The sequence below is a fragment of the Schistocerca piceifrons genome, chromosome 1, assembly GCF_021461385.2.
Source record: "Schistocerca piceifrons isolate TAMUIC-IGC-003096 chromosome 1, iqSchPice1.1, whole genome shotgun sequence".
In the NCBI taxonomy this organism is placed as follows: Eukaryota; Metazoa; Arthropoda; class Insecta; order Orthoptera; family Acrididae; genus Schistocerca; species Schistocerca piceifrons.
In genome coordinates, this window is record NC_060138.1 from 396,118,030 (window position 1) to 396,129,247 (window position 11,218).

Below are 11,218 nucleotides of genomic sequence, written 5' to 3' on the forward strand. Positions count from 1 at the left end.
TTTATTTATTTCTTTCTATTTAGTTTTTAAAATCATCACTTGCCTCACACCTGCAGAGGGAGGTGTGTTTCTGAGTAGTGTGTCGTCGCCCCCTGAGGCATAGCAGAGTATGCCTCCGCTTTTATTTTCGGTTTATGGCAATAAGTCTTGCTACTAACAACACCCTGCTTTACGTGCTGCGTCGACACTAGAGGATGGCGGCATTTTTGGAGAGGAAAAGGTAGGGCTATAGGGGAGGTAGGAGGGAAAAAAAGTGTAGTATCTGTTCTTATCAGCTTAATATCTGATACGTCCTGCATCACACGACCAGAATATTAAACTCATTTTTGGCTTCTGACGGAGTGCTAGGGGCTTGCTCCACCTCTGTAGCGGGTTGGCCCGGCATTGCAGTACCGCCGGGATCGGCCCACCTAAAATTAATTAAAACACAGCCTGAAATGGGTTAACATTCTGCAGTGATCAGATATTCCGCTGGTAGCAAAACTTGTCGTAGTTGTTGATGTGCCCAGTAGTTAGTTGCTTACACACCACGATTTCTTTTAATTAATTTAAGATTATCTTAAGTAATTTTTTTTTTTTTTTTTTTTTTGCGGTTAGCCGGACCGCACTTGCAGCCGCATTACGCTAGGCTGGTAATTTATGGGGGCACAGGACAGTGCCTTCGGATGCCTCGTTAGCGTCTCTTATGGTCTGGTCACAGATAATTTTAATTAAATTGTTTGGAGTTATAACCTTAGCTCCTCGCGAACGTCGTCGTCGTCGTCGTCGCCGCCGCACGCACGCAGAATACGTGTGTACACACGCACACACACATATGCAGTAGGTGGTGGACGACGTAAGCACTCGGCTAGGTGTAGCTCGCGCCAGTATAGCTCGCACCGGCCTGACGCTGCTGTGGGGCGGCCTCACGGCTTCTCCACTGCCCTGGCAGCTAGCGGCGTTCAAATAGGAGTCGCAGTTTACTCCTCGACATGGAGGGTAGTACTGGGCTGTTGACGAGTGCTCTCGTATATTGTCGTTCCTTCCGGCACTTGCTTTTGCGATGTTTTCGACGGTCGCCTGTTGCCATATCAGCCCGCACCATCGTATGTCACTCCCTCATGTGGAACGCACACGCTGCAAGCATTTAGGCCCTGACACTGCGGTTTTTCATCTCTGGCGGTACTCCGCAAGGATACCGCCCTTCGATTGTGCCATTCCAGCACTAATCGAAGTGCTAGGTTTTCCGGCCTGTTAGGAGACCGCTTCTGCATAATGTGCGAGGAGATTTTTGCTGGTTGCGAGCTACCCGCCGATTTTCTAGCTGTACGTATTGGCTTTAATCCAAAGGTCACAGGTCACTGATGGGCTAAAGACGTACGTCCCATCACCGTTCTTAACACTGATTTTAAGTTGGTGGCACGAAGTGTGGCTTCACGTCTTAAACAGGGAATGAATAAGGTACTTTGTCCCACTCAATCATGTGGCGTTTCGAATCGAACCACCTTCACCGCTGCTTCTATATACCGTGATGCTGTCTTACTCACCCACCGCCGACGCTCGAACCCCGGCTGCAATTGATCCCTACATTTCGCCGGTGCCTCCGATAGGGTCTCCCATCGTACCTGCTGGCCGTTATGTAGCGGATGGGTTTCGGGGAGCACTTCATAAGAGTCATCCGGCACTTCTTGGATGGAGCAAATTCCACAATCATTGTGAACGGTTGCAGATCACGACCAATTCCCATCAGACGATCAGTTCGACAAGGGTGTCCCTTGTCAGTGTATTTTATCGCTTTGGCGCTGTACCCCATGCTGCGTGACATCGGACGGATGGTCGATGGTGTTCCTTTCCCAGGCGTCACCTTCCGCAGTGCGGCGTAGGCGGATGGTGTAGGTGTGTTTGTAGCAAACGCCAGGGACATCGATTCGGTTCGCCGAGTCCTCCACGTTTATGAACGAGCATCCGGTGCCATGTTAAAATCCAACAAAATGGTGCTAATCCCACTAGGACCACGATCATTGACCATCGAACGCCCATGCTACCGGATTGTAGGGGAACAACGTATCTTGGGTCTTGAGGTGACTGCCTGTCCACAGCGCATGTTAACACTCACGTGCAGGCGGATTCTCACGCGCATCAGAGGACTTTGCGTGAGTCACACTGATCAACGACTCGACCTCCATCAACGAATCCAACTGATTAATACTTACATCCTATCACGGGCATGGTATGTAGCACAACTCCTTACGCTACCGAAACAAACCAGCAGAGCCATCTCACAAACAGTATATTGCCTATTGTGGCGGCGTGCACTATTCAAAGTTGATGCACAGACTTGTACACTGCCAAAAGTCGATAGTCGCCTTGGACTCATTGACTTTCCCCACAAATGTGCGGCAATCCTGATTCACCGTATCGCCACTTTGCGTGAGATTGACCCAGGTGGGACAACAGCGGTGCTTTTCGACCGTTATCCCCTCAGGGGACTCAGCATTTATGTGCTGGGTACGGGCTTGGCGACCCCGGGGTTCCTGAGCTGGGGACTGGTAAGCGCCGCCCGTCCCCTGTCACCGTAACCTCTGAGCATGCTTCAGCGACCACCGTGCGGCGCGGCGGTGGAACGTTGTGTGTCTCAGGGAATGGGGATCTTGGCTTGACCGCCCGGATCGTGAGGATGGAATAAACCTCTATAAAAAACCCCTCAATCTCAAGGTGTGCTGCGCGCTGATGAGATGCATGGCTGTTGAGGTGGAACAGTCGATAGCGGGCAACCTCTGGGGAACCTGCCGCACCTCAGTTGTATAAGGCTTACCCAGGCATGCGGGGCTCTGTCTGGGCTGACGTTTCGTTCCCTAGCTGCTCGTGGGACGCACATGGCAACCACGTATTTCCCTTCACCAACTTCGCAATCAGTCAAGCGCATGAGGGAGGCTAGTCCTCCAGATATGCATATGGAAAAGAGTAACAGGGCTCATGGAGTCGTAAATGACAATGTTTTCATCGTGATTAAGAGGAAGGAGGGCTCATTTGAAAAAGTGTCTCCTTTCTACATACATAAAGGTTTAGAAGGACTCGCAGGTACACTGAAATCTATCAAACGCCTGCGGAATGGTACCCTGTTAGTTGAGACTACTAGGGCATCGCAAGTGGAGCTGCTTCGGAAGTCACCCAAGTTAGGCGAGTATGATATCACTGTCGAGTTGCACAATTCCCTCAACTCCAGTAAAGGCGTTGTCACCTGCCGTGATTTAATGGATATCGATGTCGACGAGCTGAAGCAAGAATGGGCAACACAGGGGATTGTAGACGTGGAACAAAGGACACGTAGAAATAATGGCGTCACGGAGAAATCTGCCACTTTCATTGTGACTTTCAATTCGCCTGTCTTACCTGAATACGTTCTGGCTGGTTTCCTCAGACTTAGGGTTCGGCCTTATATACCTAACCCTATGCGCTGTTTCAAATGTCAGCGATTTGGCCATACGACAATGAGTTGTGGGGGTGAACCAACCTGCGGTATCTGTGGCAAGGCAGCTCATGAAGCTGGGACCAACTGCACATCTCCAGCGCTGTGTATAAACTGCTCTGGGAGCCATCCCGTCTGGAGCAGAGACTGCCCCGTCTTTGCGGAAGAACGAAAAATTCAGGAGATCAAGGTGACAAAGAGGCTACCTTATGTGGAAGCCAAAAAAGAGTACAGGGCTACAAAACCCACTGTCTTCGCCACGTCCTATGCCTCCTTGGTGCACAACCGTGCGTCGCGAGTCGACGCTTCGACGCAGACCATGTCCAGCGTCGCAGTATCCTCCTCCAATACCTGTACCTGTGTTTGTACCTGCCAGAGCACTCCCACTAACGATATCGCTATTCAGGCTGCTCCGCCTGCACCCACCGCTATTGCAGAGACGGCTCCAGTGAAACCTTCGAAGGCCCTCCAGAAACAGAGTGCCTCTCCACTTCCCGCATCCCCAGCTTCCACAAAGAAAACGGGACCAGGGAAAGGGGCACGGCGTTTGACGTCACGCCTGCCAAAGGCACCATCGGATGTCGTCATGGCATCCCTGACTGATGAGGAGGACATCGTCATGGATTTTGATACCTCTTCCCCAGAACCTGGCAGCCCCTCTGCTGCCACTCGCTCTACAAGTGCCTCACCAGCGCGGCACAAAGACAGGGGGAAATCTAAACCGAAACGTTGATATGGCTCCCATACTTCAGTGGAATCTGAATGGAGTCAGACCTCGCCTTGCAGAATTGCGGCTGTTAGTACAGGCAAACCCCATTTGCATCTCTTTGCAAGAGACCCATTTTAAAGAGACTGACACGCCTGTGCTTACGGGATATCGCATGTACAGGCAAGACGACCTGACTGGTAATAGGGCTCAGGGTGGGGTGGCAGTGTTCATTAAGGACACATTCCACTCCTCACCTGTGCCCTTAACCACGACGCTACAAGCGGTTGCAGCTCGGATCCTGGCCCAGGTTCATGTTACAGTGTGCTCCGTCTATTTACCACCCGCTGAGCTCATTGACAGTGAAGCCCTCGCACGGCTCATTGCTCAGCTACCCCGTCCCTTTCTCCTTTTAGGAGACTTTAATGCTCATAATGCATTATGGGGTTCCAACAAAACCTGCCCCAGAGGCCAGATGATTGAGCAGTTGCTCAGTACTTCCGACGTCATACTGCTGAACACAGGTCAGGCCACGCATTTTAGCACCGCTTCAGGTTCGTCTTCTGCCATAGACCTCTCTATTTGTTCGCCTGTGCTTGCGGACATTGCTCAGTGGGTCGTCGACGACGACCTTCATGGCAGCGACCATTACCCTATCTGGCTCCATCTGCCAGTTGAAATGGGTCGTGTCGCACAGCCGCCGAAATGGTTGTTCCGGAAGGGAAACTGGACGCTCTACCGGCAGTTGGCTGTTTTTGAACGGTGTGAAGGCGTCCAGGATTGGGTGGATCGCATTACGGCTGTGATGCACCATGCCGCTGATGTATCCATACCAAAGTCAAAGGGAACACCTGCGAGGCAGCCTGTCCCTTGGTGGAATGACGACTGTCGTACCGCCATCAGAGACAGGCGGGCGGCTTTGAGGAGATTCCGTCGGTGCCCCACTGCTGCGCATCTGACAACTTTCCGGATAGCACGGGCGCGGGCGAGGAAAATCGTTCAGGAGAGTAAACGGAGGTCTTGGCGTGAGTTCCTGCACTCCATCAATAGGTCCACATCTTCAAGCAAAGTATGGGAAGCCATTAGGAGGATCTCAAGGCGATACTCTCGACCGCCACTAGCCGCTATACGTGAGCGGGGGTGTCTCCTAACATCTCCGAGAGACATCGCCCGGGCGTTGGCAGAATCTTTTCAAACTATTACGGCCGATTCTAGCCAGGACCCCGAATTTCTGCGCTATCGGGGTACACAGGAGAGGGCTGGTTTTGATTTCCGTTCACAGAACACTGAGGAATACAACCAGCCTTTCTCTTTGTGGGAGTTGGACTCTGCACTGTCCATATCTCGGGATACCGCACCTGGTCCAGACCTGATATCGTATAGCATGCTGCAGCAGTTGGATCTGCGGTCAAAGGAAGTCCTCCTTCAACTTTTTAATGAAATCTGGAAGACCGGCGACTTTCCTAGTTCGTGGAAAGAATCGATTTTAATTCCGCTTTTAAAACCAGGGAAGGATCGGACCGAACCCAGCAGCTACCGTAGCATTAGTCTCACGAGCTGCGTCGGAAAGACATTTGAGCGTATGGTCAATAGGCGCCTGGTGTGGGTTCTCGAATCTAGATCCTTACTTACCCGCTGCCAGTGTGGATTCAGGAGGTATCATTCCACCCTAGATAACCTGATCCTACTCGAAACAGCAATACAAGATGCTTTCCTCCGTAAGCAACACCTTATCGGGGTTTTCTTCGACCTGGAGAAGGCGTACGATACTACCTGGAGGCATACCATTTTGCGGCAGCTTTATGAGTGGGGTTTCCGTGGGCGTTTACCCACACTCATCCGATCCTTTCTGTCAGACAGGTATTTTATGTATAAGGTTGGGAATGTCCTGTCTGACCGTTTTAAGCAGGAGAACGGTGTCCCTCAAGGAAGTGTCCTCAGTGTGACAGCTTTCGCAATTGCCATCAATAGTATTGCGTCCACGGTGCGCCGGCCCGTGCAGTGCTCCTTGTTTGTGGACGATTTCTCCATTTTCTGTGCGTCTTCCTCCGTCACCGCTGCTACACGCCAATTACAGCTGACACTCGTGCGATTGGAGAAGTGGTCTAAGACCACGGGCTTTAAATTCTCTTTGGAGAAGACCATTTGTGTAGATTTTAACCGTTCCCGTTCTCTTTTTAACCTCCCTGTTTTAAAACTAGGAGACACTATTCTCCCCTTTATGGAAAACGTGAAATATCTCGGGCTTATTTTTGATGAGAAGCTCACATGGTTGCCACACTTAAAGGATCTAAAGGTCCGCTGTTTCAAGGCTTTAAACGTCCTTAGATGCGTCAGTCATAGATCCTGGGGCGCTGACAGGGCACGTCTGCTCCAACTTTATAAGGCCTTTGTGCGACCTCGACTGGAATACGGATGTCAAGCTTATGGCTCTGCAAGACCTTCCTACCTCAAAATGTTGGATGTGATTCACCATGAGGGTATTAGGCTTTTAACAGGGGCTTATCGCACGAGTCCGGTTGCTAGTCTGTGTGTCGAGGCGGGAGAGCCTCCGCTGTCCATTCGGCGTCTTCTCCTCGTGGTACGGCACGCGTACAGGACCAGGTCCACTCCTCTTTCATTGGCGTCCGACACTTTTTCCCAGCCGGCACTGGCACGTCTCTTCCGCCACCGTCCGGCAGCGACAAAGCCGTTTGGCATCCGTGCAAAGGAGAGTCTCGAGTCGGTACACCTGGAGGGCATTAAGGTCCTCCACCAGGGATGGAGTAGGGGATCTCCCTGGCGACTACAAAGGCCAAGATTACTTCTTGATCTGGCTGCTTACAGGAAGTATTGTACCCCGGACCACCTTTTTAAAATTAAACTTACTGAGATTTTAGAACGCCATTCCGATTTTACTCCTGTTTACACGGATGGTTCTAAACAGGGGGATTTTATGGGCTGCTCTGCTGTGTTTCCCCATACTGTCCATCGGATAGGGCTCCCAGAGCAGTTCTCAGTTTACTACGCAGAACTGTTTGCCATTCTGCACGCATTAGAGCATATGCGCCGACATCGTGGCACGAAATTCATTATCTGCTCCGATTCCCAAAGTGCTCTACACGCTCTTCAACAAATGTACCCTGCAGATCGGATGGTGCAAGAGGTGCAGGACGCACTCCTGCTCTTGCAACAGCAGGGTAAGGATGTGATTTTCTGCTGGGTTCCAGGGCACGTAGGGATTCCTGGAAATGAACTTGCAGATGCGGCTGCCAAGGAGGCTTGCTCCATCCCACCTCCTGCTCGCTGTTCCGTCCCCCTGCAGGCCATTATGTCTTTCGTGACTCGGAAGGTCATGCGTTGGTGGGAGGCTCAGTGGCTGGACGTGAGGGATAATAAGTTGCGAGCGGTGAAGGATTCTGTCCGACCGTGGCTCACCTCCTTCCGACAACGACGCGCTGAGGAAGTCGCCCTTACACGGCTTAGAATAGGACATTGTCCTTTGACTCATGGTTTTCTGTTACGTCGTGAGGAGCCACCAACGTGTCAGACATGTGGGGCACAGCTGTCGATACGGCATATTTTAACTGAGTGTGTTTTATATGCAGGTTTGAGGGAAGATTTCAGTTTCCCACCGGACCTACCCTCTCTTTTAACTAATAATGAGGCGAGTGTCACTAGAGTTTTACGTTTTTGTGTGTTGTCTGGCCTTCTTCCCAAAATATTGGGATTGAAGTCTTAATGTGCTGTCCAGTGGTTTGGTCACCCATTATTTGTAAGTGGTCACTCAGCCACCGTTACTTATTTTTCCCTGTTTGTACTGCTATTTTATTTTTAGTTTTCTCTCCCTGTTTTGATGTGCTGTGTCCAATCTTGCAATTTGAACAATACCACTTCTCTCACGATTCGGCTCTGAATTGAACTTTTGGGAACGGGCGCTGATAACCTCGCTGTTGTGCGCCCTAAAACACTAATCATCATCATCATCATCATGGTTCCCTGGTTGATGGTCGCACTGCCTACGCCTTTGCTCACTCTGACCATGTTGAGCAACGCTCCTTGCCGGCTGGCTGCAGTATTTTTACTGCAGAGCTGGTGGCCATCTTGCGCGCTCTTGAGCACATGCGTTTCTGCTCAGGTAGGTCCGTTGTCATCTGCAGTGACTCCCTGAGCAGCCTTCAGGCCATCGACCGCTGCTATCCCTCCTCTCCTCTGGTGTCCTCCATTCAGGAGGCTGTTTCCGCCATTGCCCGTTCTGGTGGTTCAGTGGTCCTGGTTTGGACGCCCGGTCATGTTGGCATCCCAGGGAACGAACGTGTAGACAGGCTGGCCAAAGGGGCGATAGACGCCCCAGCTTTGGATATCGGCCTTACGGCTCGCGACCAGCAGCTGGTGTTGCGCCGTAAGGTACTTGGGATGTGGGCTGCTGAGTGGCGTGGCATGACAGCCCCGAATAAACTACGGGCTGTCAAGGGGACGACCGATGTGTGGCGTTCCTCCCTGCGGGCTTCTCGCAGGGACTCGGTAGTCCTATGTCGGCTGCGCATCGGCCATACCTACCTGACGCACGGCCATCTGTTGCGTCAGGAGGATCCCCCCTTGTGTCGGTGTGGGTCCCGGCTGACGGTCGGCCACATTTTGCTGGAGTGTCCTCGACTGCGCACACTCCGGCAATCTTTTAATCTCCCGGGCACTTTGGCTTTGGTTTTATCCGACGATGCCTCCATGGCTGATACCGTTTTAAATTTTATCCGTGGTAGTCCGTTTTATGGTTCGATTTAGGGAGGTCCTGCGCCTTTCCCTTTCTGTGTCTATTGTCCTTGTGTCTGTTGCTGTTCTGGTGTGCCGTGAGCTGGTTGACTCTTTCCCATTTTTGATCTCGTGGTCAGTCAACCAGTCTCCGGCCATCTTCCTTTCTTCTGTTTCTTTCTGTTTCTTTCTGTCTGGTGTTCCTATGTCCTGTTCTTGTCTGTAGTGTTTGTTGCTGGATTTGTGTGCTTTTAGCGCCTGGGGGGACGTCTCCTCCCCCTTTGGTTTTTATCTGCTTCGTCGCTTTCCGGCTCGCCTGATTTTGGAATGGGGGACTGATGACCTTCGCTGTTTAGTCCCCCTTAAACATCCAACAACCACCACCACCACCACCACCTTGTCAGTGTATTTTATCGCTTTGGCGCTGGACCCCATGCTGCGTGACATCGGACGGATGGTCGATGGTGTTCCTTTCCCAGGCGTCACCTTCCGCAGTGTGGCGTAGGCGGATGGTGTAGGTGTGTTTGTAGCAAACGCCAGGGACATCGATTCGGTTCGCCGAGTCCTCCACGTTTATGAACGAGCATCCGGTGCCATGTTAAAATCCAACAAAATGGTGCTAATCCCACTAGGACCACGATCATTGACCATCGAACGCCCATGCTACCGGATTGTAGGGGAACAACGTATCTTGGGTCTTGAGGTGACTGCCTGTCCACAGCGCATGTTAACACTCACGTGCAGGCGGATTCTCACGCGCATCAGAGGACTTTGCGTGAGTCACACTGATCAACGACTCGACCTCCATCAACGAATCCAACTGATTAATACTTACATCCTATCACGGGCATGGTATGTAGCACAACTCCTTACGCTACCGAAACAAACCAGCAGAGCCATCTCACAAACAGTATATTACCTATTGTGGCGGCGTGCACTATTCAAAGTTGATGCACAGACTTGTACACTGCCAAAAGTCGATAGTCGCCTTGGACTCATTGACTTTCCCCACAAATGTGCGGCAATCCTGATTCACCGTATCGCCACTTTGCGTGAGATTGACCCAGGTGGGACAACAGCGGTGCTTTTCGACCGTTATCGCCTACAATCGGCGCGTGCACCAGTATGCTTGACACATATTCCATTCCGGATGACGACAGTCAAGGACTATCACCTCAATCAAAGTTACATCCTAGCAGTGGCCACTGACAAGGCACGCACATCGAAGCGCCTTTACTAGGCGCTTCGAGGCCAGCTCACACCACACAAATTGGAGGACAGACGACCGTCGGTCATCTGGCACCACGCTTGGGCTAATATCAACCACCTAGCCCTTCCCACAGAAGTTTCAGCGCTATGGTATCGCGTTGTAAACAATTTAATACCCACTAATCATCGCCTGGCGGCCATCCTCCTATGGCCCTCGGCTGCTTGCGGCCGATGTGGTGACGTAGACACCAGAGAGCATCGTCTCCTATGCCCTCACGTCACAGAAGTGTGGGACCTTGCACGTGTGCTATTAACGCTGATCGGTGGGACTACACTGGACTATGTGTCAGTCGACTGGTTCCTTAAGCCTGGTATTCAGACCAACCCCCGAACACGACGTAACGCAATGGTGTGTCTCTTGGGCCAAACCATTTTCACGATCTATGACCTTTGCCTCGCAGATGCTGTCTCTTTCATGGACTACCTTTGGAGCCAGCATCGCCTGGCGGAATCTGACCGGAAATATACCATTACTTTTGCAAGATTTCTTAAAGTTGCAATGGTTCATGGTTATCAAAAGGTGTTCCGGGCTAACTAAGGCACCTCGTATAAGAATTGCCTGAGTGTACCCCTGGATCTTTGTCACTCGGACTTTCAAACTACCCTTGACTTACCCATACCCCAGATTTGATATTGGCCTTCTGGGCATCACTAGAGTAGACTGTTCTGTGATACTGATAATATGGAAATTGGTAACATGCGAATTGTGTGAACCTTGTATGAAAAATTATTGGAAAATTGGAAAACGCATAATCTATCTTAGAGGATTATTACTTTGTTAATTCTATGGGCGATGGGATTATCTCGCCAGTTCGTTTGAGTGTGCTGCGTCGCTGTTTTTTTTTATTTTGCCTTCATTTCTGTCTTTATTTATTTCTTTCTATTTAGTTTTTAAAATCATCACTTGCCTCACACCTGCAGAGGGAGGTGTGTTTCTGAGTAGTGTGTCGTCGCCCCCTGAGGCATAGCAGAGTATGCCTCCGCTTTTATTTTCGGTTTATGGCAATAAGTCTTGCTACTAACAACACCCTGCTTTACGTGCTGCGTCGACACTAGAGGATGGCGGC

At 51.0% G+C, this 11,218-nt stretch overlaps 1 pseudogene; it reads left to right on the forward strand.

Moving 5' to 3' along the window:
* Window positions 1–202: 202 nt before the first annotated feature.
* Window positions 203–415, forward strand: LOC124719592 (annotated as a pseudogene).
* Window positions 416–11,218: the final 10,803 nt, after the last annotated feature.